This window comes from Amblyomma americanum, chromosome 4 (assembly GCF_052857255.1).
Source record: "Amblyomma americanum isolate KBUSLIRL-KWMA chromosome 4, ASM5285725v1, whole genome shotgun sequence".
Classification (NCBI taxonomy): Eukaryota; Metazoa; Arthropoda; class Arachnida; order Ixodida; family Ixodidae; genus Amblyomma; species Amblyomma americanum.
This window is the reverse complement of record NC_135500.1, coordinates 113,337,805-113,355,116: the sequence shown is the minus strand read 5'-3', so window position 1 is coordinate 113,355,116 and position 17,312 is coordinate 113,337,805. Positions and strand designations below refer to the sequence as shown.

General features: G+C 48.4%; 1 protein-coding gene across 1 annotated transcript in view; it reads right to left on the bottom strand.

Annotated features, from left to right (window-relative positions):
* LOC144128224 ((3R)-3-hydroxyacyl-CoA dehydrogenase-like) overlaps positions 1-17,312 on the bottom strand; it is a 70,131-nt gene that overhangs the window by 37,488 nt on the left and 15,331 nt on the right. The gene's annotated exons all lie outside the window — the stretch shown is intronic.

Genomic DNA, 17,312 nt, shown 5'->3' with positions numbered 1-17,312 from the left:
GCGTATGTGCGGCTGTGTGTGTAAAAGCCGAGGTGATACGACTCGGTGTATCACAATCGCTTCCTATGGGTGACGAAAAGGAGACACCAGCCGCCGCTATGCGGAGGTATCGTCAGGAGAAGATCAATTCTTCGGACCCAGAAGTCGTCGCCTGGAACTTGGCCGCTATGCAGAGAAAGAATGAACATCGGAAGGCTAAACGAGCGGCGCAGACGCCCGGGCAAAGAGAAGAACGTCTTGCCAAACGGAGACGCCAAGAGGCGGAGCGTAACAATCGGCGCATAGCAGCTCGCATGGTTCCTTCGCAAGAAAATCAAGATGAAGCTATATGGCAACGACATCATCATCAACAAAACCTGAAGAGGAGGATGTATGTAAAGGCTCGCTGTATAACCAACCATGCGATTAGACCAGGGGGGAACTGCAGCTCTCGCTATCTATATCCTGGCCTAACAGAGTTCGGCCATCTGCAATTTTTGCTACATTGCTCTCCGGTGTACTTTCATGATCATCATAGCACTCTCCGCGCAAGTAGTCGTCAGCGAGCTTTGGACAACTACTGTACCTGGCAGCATCCTGGTGTCATGTCAAAAGACCGGAATATATGGGCTCAGGCAAAGCTGGCATCATAAAGCAAGCAGAAGACATGAATATATTTCGATTTTCGAAGACATTACAATCGTGCTTTCCAATCAGTTTCCAAAGAAAATTTGTCGGAGCTTATTTTTATTTTATGTCTTCCTTTCGAGGCATTCCACAACTTTCTAAACCAGTGTATCGCCACGATCCGTAAGTCGCATTTAGATTCTTCTTGTGTGCTGCCAACAGCAAGAGTGTTGAAGAACAAGAACGTGCTGCAGGCGCTAGCCACCGTATAAACGCTGCGACCTGCGTTGGGAGGCATTGCCAGAAGTTAGGAGTATAATCCAGAAGCATGGAGTCAATTCTCCCAAAACCACACCTTCGGCGTCGGCCATTTTCTTCACTCGGGCTTCAGGGTCGAGAAGAAGTCGATGCTGCACCTGAAATCCTTCGAAAGCTTAGCAAGAGTGAACAACACACTTCGTGCAGCTTGCACGGCGTGCAGAGCTCATATTCATCATCACGACCTTGACCCCACCCACTGCATACAAAGGCATCTGTCATATTTCTCGAATTAACTCTGGATTGCGCCAGCCGCGACCACCTCAATCGCGCAAACTCCTCAATCTCATACATCTACCTAACCTCCTGCCTCCTCCCGCTACGCTTGCCCTCTCTTATACTGAATTCCGTTCCCCTTGGTGACCATCGGTTATCTTTTCTTCTCATTATACCCCCTGCCCAAACCTATTTATTGTTCATTTGGACCAAGATGTCGTTAACCGGCGTCTCTTCTCTGACACACGCCGCTTTCTTCTGGTCTATTAACGTTATACCTGTCAAATTGAATTGCGTTACTTAACTCGTTCATTGTCGTCAGTTTAATTTCAATCCTTATGGTGATCTTCCACTTTTCTGGCTCCTCGGTTAATACTGGTAAGTGAGTGAGTAAAAACTTCATTGAAAGAAAGTGTAGATTCGTGGTCAGTAAGTGAGGTCCAGACCATGTAGGTCTCGTACCGCACAGGCCCATTCGACAGCCTTGACTGGAGTGCCTCGGTCGTCGCTGACCTTTACTGAAAGCCACGCGTCAGGTGAGGGAGCAGCCATGAGATCTGGGGGGGGGGGATGTGCTTTACAGTCCCAGATTATGTGGTCTAAAGTAGCTTTTGCACCGCAGAAGTGGCAGTTAGGGCTGGAGGTTGTAATAAATATGTGCGAGTACACATTTGGGTTGGGGAAAGAGTCGGTTTGTAGTCTTCTCCACGACGCCTGCTGCTCCCTTGACAGGGAGGGGTGCGGCGGCGGGAACTGCCTACGTGCGAGTCTAAAATGGGCGGTGTGGTCGTGATAGGGGGTTAGCGCTTCACCGGTTGCCTCCGGGTTCGGACCGTCTACTGCTCGGCCGGCTTTAACTGGAGCTTGTGCGTTGGCGGCCTCGTTTCCGGGGTTTCCGGCGTGCGCCGGGACCCATACCAGGTCAATGTCTCGGAGGGGGGATGTGTCTTTAACATTTTCCAGGATATTTCTGGCCGTAAGTGAGATGCGGCCTTTGGCAAAGTTAGAAATGGCATATTTGGAATCGCTAACGATGGTTGTAGCGTCCGTAAAGGCGATAGCAGCTGCAATTGCAGCTTCTTCCGCGGTTTCCGCGTTCTTGGTAAATACTGTAGCGGCCATGAGTGTAGTGGCCGGGTCCGGGTCCTGAGGATGAGATACCCCAGAGATGGCGAATCTGTGGGGGCTGTCTTGGTAGTTGGCTGCATCGACGTAGATGACGTCTTGAAGACTCTGCAAGCGTCGATGCAGAGATCTGGCTCTTGCTTCCCGCCGACCCTGTTGGGTTTGCGTGTTCATGTTCTTAGGTAGATGTAATATTTTTATCTTTTTTCGGATATGGCTAGGAACGGGGCCTGGATGGTCCGCCATAGGCTCCCCTTCGATGCCAAGTCTGTCCAGGATGATTCTGCCCGCTGCAGTGCTGGAGAGTCGAGCCGTCTGTGTTGTTAGGTGGGCTTCCTTAAGTTCAGAAAAGGTATTGTGTACTCCCAGGGTGAGGAGTTTCTCGTTGGCTGTGAATTTAGGAAGGCCCAACGCCGTTTTGTATGCATGCCGTATTAGGGTATCGATCTTTTGTTCTCCTTTCTTGAGATGGAGATATGGGAAGGCATATGTAATTTTGCTGATGACGAATGCTTGAAGGAGTTTGTATAGGTCGTGCTCCTTCATGCCTCGTCTCTTGTTGGAGATGCGCCTGATCATGCGCGCCACCTGGTGTACTGAGCTTTCGAGTCTCCCCAGTGCTACAGTGTTGCGGGAGGTGTTGGAGATGTGGAGTCCTAAGACCCGTATGTTCTCCACTTCATCTATGTTCTTGTCTTGGATCTTAATGTTGATGGGGATCCTGTCTTCAGGTTTCTTGCTCCGCCGTACGATTAGGAGTTCTGATTTTGGTTGGGAACACTCGAGGCCGGCTCTCCTTGCCTCCAACTCAACCGTTTCAGCCGCTGCTTGGAAAGCTTCTTCAATTTGTCCATCGGAGCCGCGGTTCGTCCAGATAGTTATGTCGTCTGCGTACAGAGTGTGATGAATGTTTTGAATTGCGTTGAGCCTGTCTGGAAGCTTGATTAAAGCCAGATTAAAGAGGAAGGGCGACAAGACTGCTCTTTGTGGTGTCCCTCTGTTACCGAGCTTGATTGTGGTGGATTTCAGTGGTCCAACGGTGATCTCCACCGTTCTATTTTCTAGGAAGGCTTTAACATAATTGTATGCCCGTTCGCCTGGGTTGAGGTCGGCTAGGTGTTTCAGAATGGTATTGTGTGACACGTTGTCGAATGCCTTTTTGAGATCGAGGCTCAATATTGCTCTGTTGTTCTTAATGGAGGGGTCGAGTATGTCACGTGATAGCTGGAGCATGACGTCTTGGGTGGAGAGTCCTCTTCTGAAGCCCACCATGGAGTGTGGCATGAGGTTGTGGTCTTCGGTGTAGTCCCGTAGTCTGTTCAGAACCACGTGCTCCATGAGTTTCCTGAGACAGGATGTGAGGGAAATGGGTCTTAGGTTGTCCACGTTGAGTTTCTTGTTGGGTTTTGGAATAAATGTCACTCGGGCATGTTTCCAGCTGCTGGGAATAATTCCTGTTTCCCAGCATACGTTGATGTAATCTGTGACTGCAGTGACAGATTTCAGGTCCAGGTTACGGAGGACCTTATTCGTAATCAGATCTGGTCCTGCCGCTGAGGTTGTTCTAAGCTGGCCCAGCGCTGCCCAGACTTCTGCATCACTGAACGGCTCGTCCAGCTGCGGATTTGGTTGTCCCGAATACTGTGGGCTCGTTTCTCTGTCGTATGCGGTATTTAGGTTTTGTCCCTGAGGAGGTCCAAGAAGTAGTGTTCGTCCCCGGGGTGTTGATGGATGACTTTAGCGAGCTGTCCTTGCGCAGCCGACTTGGACTGTGTCGGGTCGAGAAGGTGGCGGAGCAGGTGCCATGCCCTCTTACTACCCAGTTGTCCGTTCAGGCTGTCACAGGTTTGATACCATTGTTGCCGGGTAAGTTCTATCGCATATTGTTCAATTTCTCTTTCGAGTTGGGCGATTCGACTTCGTAGCCTTTTGTTGAGTAGCTGCCGCTTCCACCTCTTCATAAGACTATTTTTTGCCTCCCACATGTGTGCCAATCTTGAATCGAGGTTAGGTTGTGCGGCGTCTGTTGTTATTTCGCTTGTGTGCGACTCTACATCCTTACATATTGATTTAACCCAATCTTGGATGTCTTCGATTTCAGTCGGGGCCGTTTGATCCCGTTCTTTCCGAAATTTTTCCCAGTCTGTAAATTTCGTTACCTTCCAGCCCTTCTTCCGTATCTCGGTGCGAAGGGTAACGGCCAGAATGTAGTGGTCGCTGTTTAGATTTAATACCGGTAAGACACAGCTGTTATATACTTTTCTCTTTTTATTGCCGAACTTCCATTCACAGTTTCAGAGTAACTAAGAATTGCGCTCCAAGTTTCAAGTTCAAGCTTCAAGTTTATTTTATTTACATCGTAGATATGGGTAGGTCGGGGTAAAAAGTGATCGAAGATCACTTGAGGGACCCCCGGACCCTTCTTTACATGGCATACAGCAGGAAATATGAGTACTATGTAAAAGACGCAAACATCGGAAAATCGGTCAACACTACAGACAAACGTTTTACACAGGCACAGATATACATACAAAATATTTTATAGATAAAAAATATATATATACTGAAACAGCGTTTTATTGCTTATGTAAAGGCGGCTCTAATTTCGCGCAAGCTGCTTTTTAAAATGCCAACATTCATATACTGTAATTAATTTATTAAGGAGATATAGTGTCCCTGTGCATCCTGTCAAGCATTTTTTCGGTACCAAACTTCAATGAATAACGAAAGTATTACTGCCGTGTCTCGAGGAACACGAACGAGTTTTCCCGCCGCTATTTCTTCCGCAACTGACTTTCGTTCTGTTTAGGTTGAAGCGCTTTCCCCATGTTTTGGTCATGACCACTAGAACCGAAGCCTTTTTGTTTTACATGTTTTGGCTGTTTCTTGCTGGCAGGTGGGGCAGGTGGAAGAGCACAGGTAACATGGGAGGCGGCACTCTGATCTTTCTCCTCGTGCCGACTTCTGCAGTTCTCCGCCCTGTGCCCGATCTTGCATTAGGAATTGCACCTGGGCACCTCTGTACTGGAGCTGCGACAATCGGAAGCGCGATGCCCCGGATGACTGCACAACATGCACCTTAGCTGTGCCTTCTTCAGTGGGTCAGCAGAGATCCTAATGGGTTGTGCCGCTACATTAGGCAGGTTTCCGAGATTAGAAAAATTCTGGGCTTCCAGGAAGCGATCAGCTGTGCCGGCCAGCCCATCGAGTGTCTTGCACTCCCGTTTCTTCAAGAAGAAAACGAGCTTCGGATGGCAGCATTGGAGGAAATGCTCGGCGATCATATGGTCACCCAGGCCTTTAAATGTATTGTCAACACTCGACATTTAAATCCAGTGGTCGAAGTAACCGAAAGCCTGGCTGCTAAGTGTTTCCCTGTCTCACCATCCTCGGCTCGAGCCCTCCGAAATTAGTCGTTGTAACCCTGAGCTGTAAATGTAAATCGCAGCTGGAGCGGCTTCTTTACTTTTTGATTATTTAACGACTCAGTGGCAGTTAATCGGCCGATCACAGTTAAGGCCTCGCCTCTGAGGTACATGCTTAAGGCCAAAGCCCATTTGTCTTGAGGCCAGTCCTGTCCCGTTTCCACGCGCTCAAAATGCTACAAGTATGGATGGAAATCATCGCGCCGTTCATCGAACAAAGGAAACAGTTTCTGCGCGTAGAGAGAAAAGCCATGGTTCGACACTGGGAGGCTTTCCACATGAGCGACCTCTAGCGACCAACGTGGCTAGACACTGCATCGTCGCTCAAGCTTAGCTCTCGGCGTGAATACGGGTCTGCTAATCTGCCCTCTCACTGACGGATCCTAGCGGGCTCGGCAAATTTTGATGTACTTAATGGGCCCAGGTCCGTTCAGGAGCTATGGGCGATAAACACGCCGTATTCAGCATTACGACGCTATTTTCTTGAGCGATGAGGATATAAACCGTTCAGCATACCACGCACGCTTGAACTAACACACACGCATACACTAAAGAGCAATTAGAACCTAGAGATAAAAAGATGAACACTAGAATGATATATGAAACACCGTTGCGCTAGCTCCGCTCATCTGATCTGCTTAATCTTCGATAAAAAACAGTAAGATTATGTACAAGTTCTCTGTCAAAATGCTCAAGCTCAAACGAAAGTGTTTCCGCGACAGGAGCGCTCCGCTTAGTGCGAATGCGACGAATGGTCAGTGTGCAGTGGAGGTTCTCAACTTACCAATTATAGCCTTTGACGTTGCCTGCGAAACCATAGACCAATTGAGCTAAGTGTTTAGCGCCGTGTATACCTGAATTCAGGCCACTTTCCAAGGCGCAGGAGGAGTGGTCCCCTGTTACTCTCGCGCAATTTGGTCAGGTTGCATTCCTAAACCCCGTCAGAATCACGGTTTGAACATTGCGTGGGAATCGAGGCTTTTTGTGTTCCGAAAGCAGTTACGAACGATCTAGTTCCACATGAATCAATCAGATATATTTTCGGCTCACTACTAAGTCTTTACGAAGATTGACGATTGAGGAAGGATGATGATCCTTTTCTTCGCCAGCGGCTCTAGATATCACTTATAGGTGCTGTAATAGAGCTAACATTTTCTACAGGTTGTCGCCAGGTTGTCTACAGGTTGTCGCCGTTGGAGACGGGAGTCAAGAACGACGGAAGGAAGGCACATGTGTCTAAATTGGCGAATGGTCTTGGTGGGGGTGGTAACAACTTTTAATTGAAAGAAAGGTGTTGAAGTTCCCTAAGCGTGTCCTCCTACATGTCCGGGACTCCACGAGCCTGGGCTTCACGGGGAGGCCTGCCCACTCGACATTTTTGAATAGTTGGTGATGCAACTCGCAGAGCGGTTTCCAGCGAGAAGTGGGATGAGTTGGGTATGAGGGGTACTCCCGTAGCTTGGGGGCATTTTCGCAGGACGTGTATGAGGGCGAAAATTGAGAAGCTGCCAAGCTTCATCTAAGCCGCGCACACATGGCGTCTCCCCTCGAACTCCCATCGAAGAGCCGTAACACACAGAGTATCGAGGCGAGGAAGGATTTTTATTCGCACCCATAGTGATTTCTCCAAGCCACGCCATAACTTCCGCACTCTGGATGCGCCACACGTGGCTTGTGTAAACTAACTATACTCCGTCTCACAAGATGTTTGCAGCACTACGAAAGGTACAGCTCTCTCGTCCAATCAGGATGGCGCGCACTACATTAGTGTGTTCCTACGCGCCTGTGGCTCGATCCACCTGATGTCCAGGTGGCTTCTTTCTACCTCTATTTATAGTAGCACCGGGCCACAGGTGTTCCACCGCGCAGCGCCGCGCCTTTCCTCAAAATACAACTTTCAATTTTCAGTTTTCTCTCGCTTCTTTCCCTCCTTTATCTCTTCCTTTACGATGCGGTTCGGGTGTCCACCGAGATATTGTCTTTCTTCTTTCCCTCCCTCCTTTATCCCTTCTTTTACTGCGCGGTTCGGGTGTCCACCGATATATGTGAGACAACCAGGGTACTGTTCTCATCAGTTCCTCTGTTGTCGCGTCGCAGTAAATTTCAGTAATCGTGTCATGTGCATATAAATTTATTTACTCCAGCGTGCCGAGGCAGCCGAGTGTCGATGGTGGCGAAATGCAAAACAAGCCCATGTGCTGCGCGAGAGGCAACGCACGTTAAACGGGTTCGATCATCTCATCGTCCTCATAACTGAATTCAGCACTGCTGGTTGTGTCGTCCTCCAGGTTGACAACAATGGCCGGTCCCTGGTCAACAACATCGTCGATGATGTGGTCCAGTTTTCTCATCACATCTTCCTCACTGATAATATGCTGCACGTCATTCTTCCATTTCTCAACAGTCACTTGCGTGATGCCTTGCCAAACCAGAGGCTCGACGTCTTGGAGCTTAAACGTCTTGTTTTGGCTGGCCACGAAACCCTTGACGTCGCTCCAGACAAGCTCTATCGGGTTCAGTTGGCAGTGGTACGGTGGCAGGCGCACAACGAGATGGCCAGCAGCTTTAGCAATGCAGTCGACACGGTATTGCTCCCCACCTGTGTTCACATTGCTGACAAGCTGCATGAGCTCGGCCTTCACCATGCCGCTGCTCCACGCGACACCTTTTCCGGACAGCCAAGCCTGTATGTCCTTTTTGAGGCTACTCATCCGCGGCACTTTATCCTGCTTCACAGAATGATATGGCGCGTTGTCCATCACTATAACGCTGCCGGGTGGTAGTAGTGGGAGAAGTCTCCTGGAGAACCAGTTTTCGTAGTGTTCCCCGTTCATTTCCTCGTGGTAATCGCCCGAGTTTTTCTTCGCTCGGAAAACTTCCGCTGCGCCTTCGACAAAACCTTGCTCACTACCGCAATGCGTCACAATAAGCCTGCCACCTTTGCCACTGGGGTTTTGTAGACCAGTCGACAGTCCGGATCGATGCGCTTGGTGTGCAGATTGGATGGTGCAGTCAGTCCACACTCGACTTCGCGTGTGGCCGGCGTTAACCCACGTTTCGTCGGTGAAGAAAATAGGCCTACCCTGGCGTCGCAGCTCCGCTGTCTGGCGCAGGTACCGGCGGCGACACTGCACAATGTGCGTCGCTTCGATTAACATCGCATTCCGAGAGCGCTTCTTATATCGGAAGCCAAGTTTCTTCAACATCCTCTGCATTGTCGCTGCGGACACGGTCGGTAGCGTTTCGTCCTCTTCGAAATGCGCAACCACCTCCGCAATAGTTGGAATTTCCCCTCTCTGGAAAAAGGTGTGTACCACCCTTCGCAACACGCTCAGGTCAAAATCGTCCAGCTTCTTCGTCCGCTCGCGGCCTCTTCCGCCAGCACGCTTCTTCGGTGACAACACTCGGCCCGCGTTCAACGTCTCCGTTGTCCACTTTTAAAGCGTTCGCTCGCTCACCTGCGTGAGTTTTGCCGTCCTCTTGATGTGCGCATTTGTACTCCAACTGCCCCCGCACTCGACGCGAAGCGCTTGAAGAACATTTAAAGCCACCTGCTTCGCCTGCTTGGGGAAACAGCGCACTTTCGGTGTAGAGCACACAGGAGACACAACAGACTCGTCCGACGCCATGTTGGAAAGTGGCGACGCATCACTACCTCGCAGCAGGCCTCCGCAGAGCTGTGTCCGTACGGGCTTTGTCTGGTAATTTCACCAGTGATTGAAACACTCCCTACCATTTAAATATACCTGTCCAAATCATGTTTTTAGTTGCAATGCTTATTGTTTTGATTAATAGTCATACACTCCTCAAATATTCGAGGGACTATTTTCTGCGTTTCTGCAGCCCTGATTGGACGAGAGAGCTCTACCTTCCGTAGTGCTGCAAACATCTTGTGAGACGAAGTATAGAGCATGTCGAAAGCACATAGAAAAATAAGGCTATTTTAAAAGCGGGCCTCTAATTGTTCACAAACTGGTCTCCTGTTTGTCACTGTCGGAGCGGATAGCAGGACTTTTGAGGAACTCCGTAGAATAAGTGCAGTGTCGCATGCGCACTGCAATTTGCCTATAATTACAGTCTGTACTAACTTACCGGTGGCAAAAGGCTCCTTGAGACCTCGCCGTGAGCTTGGTTTGCTTGGGTCAGCCATGTTCAGGCCAGCGCGGCGGAACAGGCATTTCATTTTTTCCCACACAGGCTATGAGAGAATCGTGCGCGAGCGAGATCAAGGAGTAAAAGAATAAGTCTGCTCGGTCCCTCTGGAGGATGCTAAGAATGCCTTGCCTAGGCAGCACAACAGCATTGGGCGAACACTGGTCGATCATTGGAAAAAAATTGGCATGAACGGCGGTCCTACATTGGCATTTAGGCAAAGCGCTACCACTTTGACATAATTGGCCCCACTTTCAGGACAGTTTTGGGACAACGTTCGGCCGATCGAGGGGCCAACGCAGGCCCGGCGTTAGTTACGGGACATGGGCCGGTAAAGGCCTCGGATATCCAAAGGAACATTTTCATGTGGCCCGTTCACTCTCGCGCATTGTCACCTTTGCCAATTCCTTTTTCCCCGCACAGCTGGAGACTGGAACGGCCTTCCAGGCGACATTGCCACCATCACCTGTTCATCCAAGTTCATTGAAAATGTAAAAAAATATGTACAATTGTAAGAATGCTTTTTTATTATTAGTTCCCACCCCTTATGTAATACGCCAGTCATGGGGACTTTAAGGAAATAAAATGAAGTGAAATGAAATCAATTGCATCTGACGCTGTAAATGTCAGCGATATAGCCTTTTCGTTTTTTTTTTCCAACCGTAACTTTCACAGCTCTGTGTACTAACACTTCACTTCTCGTTAGCATACTTCGTGTGCAATATTTCTTTTGCACCTTTGTACTATTGCGAAATTCTCTTCGCCGTCTAAAGCGTGGAGCTAGACGGCCAAGAGAAATGGTTTTTTTTAAGAACCATTTCCTCTGAATGCCCTTATTATACAAGGAGACATTTTCAGCGTTACATACAATGGGCGCTATGCGTACCGCTCATGGCTGACATATCGTGGGTACACCAATCACTAACTAGAGTGCTCTTGAACCAAACCTTTGGACGCGTCATTAGTTCGTTAGTTATCTTTAACGAAAGTTAGGGGCCATACGAGGTAAGCCCACACGTGAAATTTTTGCGAAGGGCTCGAAGCTAAAAATACCGCTAGCAACATTTAAAGCTATGCTTCGTGCACCTTGCGCAGTCTGATCCACGACGAATTCCTGTCATAAGGCGGCATGCTCTGACGATACGACTTTAGCGATAGATAGATAGATAGATAGATAGATAGATAGATAGATAGATAGATAGATAGATAGATAGATAGATAGATAGATAGATAGATAGATAGATAGATAGATAGATAGATAGATAGATAGATAGATAGATAGATAGATAGATAGATAGATAGATAGATAGATAGATAGATAGATAGATAGATAGATAGATAGATAGATAGATAGATAGATAGATAGATAGATAGATAGATAGATAGATAGATAGATAGATAGATAGATAGATAGATAGATAGATAGATAGATAGATAGATAGATAGATAGATAGATAAAAAGGGGGAGGGAAAGACAGGAATGTTGACCAGAAAGGGGTTCCGGTTGGCTACCCTGCACTGGGGAAGAGGGATTAGGGGGCTAAAAGGAGGAAGAAAGAAGGGGAAAAAGGCATAACACACACACACACGCACAACGCTGTCACAATTTGTCACTCAATCCAGTCGCTCTCAAGTAGCGAAATGTTTACGTAAGTGCATGCCGTGATTTACGCAGATGCAAAGCTGGCTGCGACGTGCACTCTGTGTCGGGCAAATGAAAACATTGAACGATGTTTTCGTGGTGTCGAACAATTCAAACTTATTCGAATATGCAGACTACCCAGTGAATACGTTAGTGAGGAATAGTGAGATATATTATTTGTTGTTAGAGTTCCACCAAACGGGTACTTCTTGACATCACAAGAATACGCTAGAGACTTGTTATTTGAGATTTAAATTAGCAATAAGCTACTAATTCACATATTTAGTGTTTCAACATGACATTCAGGTCCTGGCAGCAAATGAAATTCGCGCTTAAGCTGCAGCTTAGATGTTTTTTCTACGACAAAAAAAATATTTGTGCGCAAAACACCTAAAAAGTTTTCTTCTCCTCTTGTATGCCTGGGCGCATGCCAGCGTGAAAAACACAAGATTTATGTTAAAATTATGACAATGAATTTCACACCCTTTGTCAAACGTTAATTCCAAAGGGTTCACTTCTGTTCCACGCACTGTGGCTTTTTGTGCACTGTCAGCGCTCAGAGACTTTTGAAGGTGAAAAAGCTATCGTGCTCAGCCGTTCGAAAGTTAATACTTCCATGGATATTCTAGAGGCCCACCGGATAGCTTTGAAGCGAACGCCCCGGGGCTCCTTACCTTTGACAAACACTGCATTATTTAATCTTTTTGCCTGCCAATTTTTTTCTGCTCAGCAAACTATCACTTGCACCCGTGCGCGCAAGAATTAAAATAATGAGACCTTATCTTCAATGGGCTCATACGTATGAAAGGAAAAAAAAACTTCGCTTTTAATTTTGCGATGGCGAATCTACTCTTCTGATACGCGCAATGGCAAAGCAAGTTATGCGAATCATAGAGGAGCTGTTGAACCTGCTTAGTCATAAGCAAGGCACTTACTATCCTTTTCCCCTACCCATACCGGAAGTAATTCGCGTGTATCGGGTGCCGATGGAGGGATGCACAGATGTAAAATCAGTGCATCTGTTTAGTTATCCATGCAGCCGTCTTCATTTTAAGCGGTTCGCGTGGATGTAAAAATAGTTTTGCAATATTTGTGGCATTTGTGAATCTAAGTGTAAGTTGAAAACGGCACTTGAAGCCACGGCATGTGCAGAGATGGAGGTCAGGGTGTTACGAAGAGCTTTGACCTAGTTACTCGACCTCACGGTTGTTTCGACCTCACTGAACCTCGAACTGGAGGAATGAGGTCGAGGTGGATATTGTTGACCCCACTTTCGTCGTTTCAACTATTCGCCGACCTAAACCCCACTTCATTTCGCGTAGGGATGTCTAGGTCGGCGACGTCAGGAGGTCTACAGATTACAAAGTTTGTTCACCCTTGATGACAAGTATGAGATACATAGGCTTCTAAGGGGTTCTTCGTGAGATCGGATTTTTGAGTGCCGCGACCGAAGCTCTCCCGAGCAGGATTCGACGATCAGCCTCTGCTTCTAGAAGGGCACCAGCGTCTGCTTGGCGAGTCGACCCCGTCGCGCGCCGTCGCCACAAGGCTGCTTCCGAAGCCTTTTAATGGGATCTGCAGAGGACCCAAAAACAGGTTTTTTTTTCACGTAAATCTTGAGACTGCTGTAACCGTAGTTTGTGCGGATGTGCCGGGCGCGAGCTTAGTCATTTTTTTTTTCTTAAAATATTCTTGCCTTCCTATTGTCGCGTGAAATACTAGATATATTTTGTTGCGAAAGCCCACGAGGGATGATTAACACAGCTCTGTACGACTATCATTTCGACGCCATAACGCTTAATACAAAATCTAAAATCTTGAGCAGTTTCTCACCTAAAGATGCGCTCAGTACTTTAAGAACCTGTTGAATAAAAAAAAAACTCTTTTTTTTTTCTTCAGTGGCCGCTGCTATCATGTTTTTAGCATACCGGAGACATACTACCGGCGACGTATACTGGCTTTCCGGACCCCTGTTGCGCATGCGCCCTGGCGTTGTTGGGGTCAGGGGGAGTCACTACGCATGCGTAGGAGGGATCCGCTAAACCGCTAGTACGTCTCCACTAGCACCTCTCCGGTCTGCTAAAAACGTCTATTATTACCCAAAATGGTTGGCCATGGTACGGCGTCCCGCGTCAGTCATAGCACAGCTCAATGAACGAGCGACCTTGCTTTGCCGAGGGTAAATACAGCGCGAGTTTGTGTAGGGGTTACAAGGAGTCACAAGAAAAATCCTGGGAACGCTTAAGTAGCCTTAAGAGTGCAATGCGATAGCGTTGCTAACTAAGCGGTATGAGGGGGTCACATAATTCCCGTAAATTATCGCGCTAAGCGAGGGTTGCTCAGTGGCCGAGGGGTAGTGTGGTTGCTTTTCTTCCTTCAGAGGCACAGCGTGAAGGCGATTTAATGGTGATGACCCCGTAGGCCAAAAAGGAATTGTGCAGTGCTGTCATCACTTTTGCACTTTGCGATCGTTGCGGTGTGTTTGAATAGCCCGCGCTGTAGCCATGTGGGTGTCGTCACATTGTCGTCGACCAAAGAGAAATTTCGTTGTGGTCCCGGGATCTTCGCAAGACGTTCGATCGAACGGTATTGCGGCACTGCGCCGGTGCGGTAGTAGTCTTATACCGGGGTCACACGGGCGTTGAGTGCATGACATTGGACTCAGTGGGGATCGACCGGTGCCAGACGGTGGTTTTCAGTTACCATTGAACTGAATGGGGATCGACTCAATGAAGGCTCGTGAATGGCCATTGAAATCTCACAATTTTTAACAGCATTAACCAGTTAATGGACTAATTTTCATTCATTAGCCTAAATGAAAGCTTCATCGACTGTCCGGTGGTCAGACGCATAGGTAATGCTGAGAAACTCTTTGGTCATACAAACCGACGCACTTCTTGTTTTGCCTCATGTGGCCGAGTTTTGCTCCGTCTGGCCTATTAGCGTGCTTTGCCTCAACAGGGGCAGTAGTGACAAAGCCATTGATTGATCTGTGGTAGATTGGTCGGTGGAAAATGAATGCTACTCATGCTGGTTGCACACCGTATTAATGAACAGATGAAGCTCTTAAAAAAAGGGGGGTCAAAACTTTCATTCGATATATTTTTTGCCCTAGAGCAAAACACCTTTAATTCCGGAGAAAGGAGCGTCCACTGCCCCACCCCCACAGATGCTTCGACAGGCGCCTGCTGTTGGCCACGACAGCCGTTGCGTCAGAACTAGGGTCTGCTCCAGCGCTGCTGCGACTAGTAGACGCCACTCGCTCTGCTGCGTTGCTGTCGTGCATCCCGACAACAAGTTCTCTGCCTATGGCACAGGCGCAACGCCGAAATTAAAAGCATGTGAAATACTTTTGCGCGTCTGTAGGATGTTAGCACGTGGGCGCGCTTTTGGTAGCTTCCATGCAAGATTCGGGGCTAGAAAAAAGCTTGCCTGAAAAGATACCCATATGGAGACTAAGAAACGGGGACGAATATTCCTAGGCCAGAATGCTCACTCCTACCGGAAAGAATGAGGATGGCATCGACTGGGCTCACACCTTCCTCTGCTATTTACATTTTTCACCTTAGTGGTTTCTGTGCAGGAAGTATAATCCTTAAGGACATCTTACGCAGAATACATCACCGTGGATCAGTGGCTACCGCATTCTGCTAACGTGGATGAACCCGAAGGACCCAATCGAAGATGCTGAGGACGAACCCCGAATCACGTGGCTTGACGTCACTGATTCAGGCCGACCAGCTCCTGTCTGCGTACGAGGTGCTTTTTTCTTAAGGATCTGTTCCTTTCATCCGTCGTGTGAATCCTTTAAGCTCACGGACGGTCCCCTGGCTTGACGTGGCGTCACGGATTCATCCGCGCCCGCATCCGTCGTGTTAATCCATCTTGGTCCGCAGGGGCTCGATACCGGCCGCGGTGACCCCATTAAACTGAGCCCTTTAAACGCCCTTTAACTGAACCTCCCTGTTCTCATCTTTTGCGTAGACTTCTCTCCGCGAAAGTGACTATATCAGGCGGTTTCGAGCTCGTTTTGTGAGCGGAACCTAATGCTATTGTGACCCTTGTCAAAGCGACAGAATCAATGCTGCGTTCAACGAGTGACACTAGCATTTGTTGCCATTAGCGCAGCGTCACGCTATATGAACTTCAATCATATTCGCTGCAGAACGTATTCGAGGCGAAGTGAGTTCGGCAACTCACTGCACTCAGTTTAAATACACTTAACGCTGTTCGCGCGCGCATACAGCTTCCCTGTGCGATGCAAATTTCTGTGCACTGCCGTCTTGGCTATGCTTCCGGAAATAATTCAGAGCAGTGCCGGCCTCGTGTAGACCAAGCAGGTGTCGCCGTTCCGTGTTCGGTCACACTGGCTACGTACTGCGCTATCAACGTGGCACTTGATCCGCTTATTTCCGAATTAAAGACGCTGGTGAACGAAGTCGCGTATTCTCTCTTGATTCAGGCTGTTGTAGAAACTGCGTGCGCATTAGCGTGATACTATAGCAAATACCTGCACCTAACATATCGTCCCGAAGTTCGCCGTTTTGTTGCTTGAGGACTCGGCCGCTCCCCTACCTCCGCCGGCTGCGGCGCGCGGTAGCACGTGACGTCTGAAAGAATTTGGCACTGTGAACTAATAATAACCCTCGCCTGCTGACGTCATTTGCAAGACGTGACGTCATCTGCCAGGTTTACGTTTGGATTAACCAGGGTAGCGACGCTGACATCGAGAGCAAGCTGCAGGAAGCCACGAATATAGTGGTGGACTACGCAGCAGCTAGGGGGCTCTCGTGCTCACCAGAGAAGTCAGAGCTCCTGGTGTACAACCCTAAATCTCTGAGACTTAAACAAAGCAATGACTTTAAAATCCTAGTCGAGGGTAAACCGGTCCCCAAGGTAGACAAGATCAGGATTCTTGGTCCCCATATCCAAAGCAATGGATATGATGATGCGACTATAAAGAAGCTGGAAGGCTATGCGGCACAGGTCATATGAATCTTTAGGAGAATAGCCCTCAAGGGAAGAGGGCTTAAAGAGAGGAGCCTAATTAAGCCGGTGCAGGCCTACGTTATTAGCCGTCTGAGCTACGCCACACCATACCTTAATATACGGGCCTCGGAACGAGACAAACTAGATTCGATAATCAGGAGATGCTACAAGCGAGCTCTCGGTGTACCCATAAGCACTTCAACCGAAAGACTCTTAGGAATGGGAGTTCACAACACATGGAGGGAAATCGCCGAGGCTGTTAAAAGAGCCCAGCTGGAAAGACTTAGCCAATCCAGATCAGGTAGGGCTATCCTAAACATGGTAGGACTACAAATAGACAGGGGTATGCAAAAGAAGCAGGACATCCCAAGAATAATTAGAGAACAACTTAGGGTGGATCCTCTCCCTAAGAATATGCACCCCACCTTTCACAAGGAAAGGAGGGAGAAGAGAGCTGAGGCGCTAGTCAGGCGCTTCAGCGAGGCAAGCGAGAAAACAGTAGCATACACGGACGCAGCGAGTGGCAAGCTGGGAGTGGCGGTAGCCTCGGTGATGGATGGCCGAGGTGAGGCAGTCTCATCAGCAACCATACGCAGCCGCAATCCGGAGTCAGCAGAAGAAGCTGCAATAGCGCTTGCTTGCGTAGGGACAAAATTCATAGCGACAACACAACGGCCATATATAATTATGGTAGAGGTAGGATTGCACCAGAAGCGGTGCGGATACCAACAGGAGGAAAGATAGACAGGAAAATTAGCCTCGTATGGGCACCAGCTCACACGTCAGTTCCAGGCAATGAGGCGGCACACGCTCTGGCTCGAGATCTCTATACTTCCAAG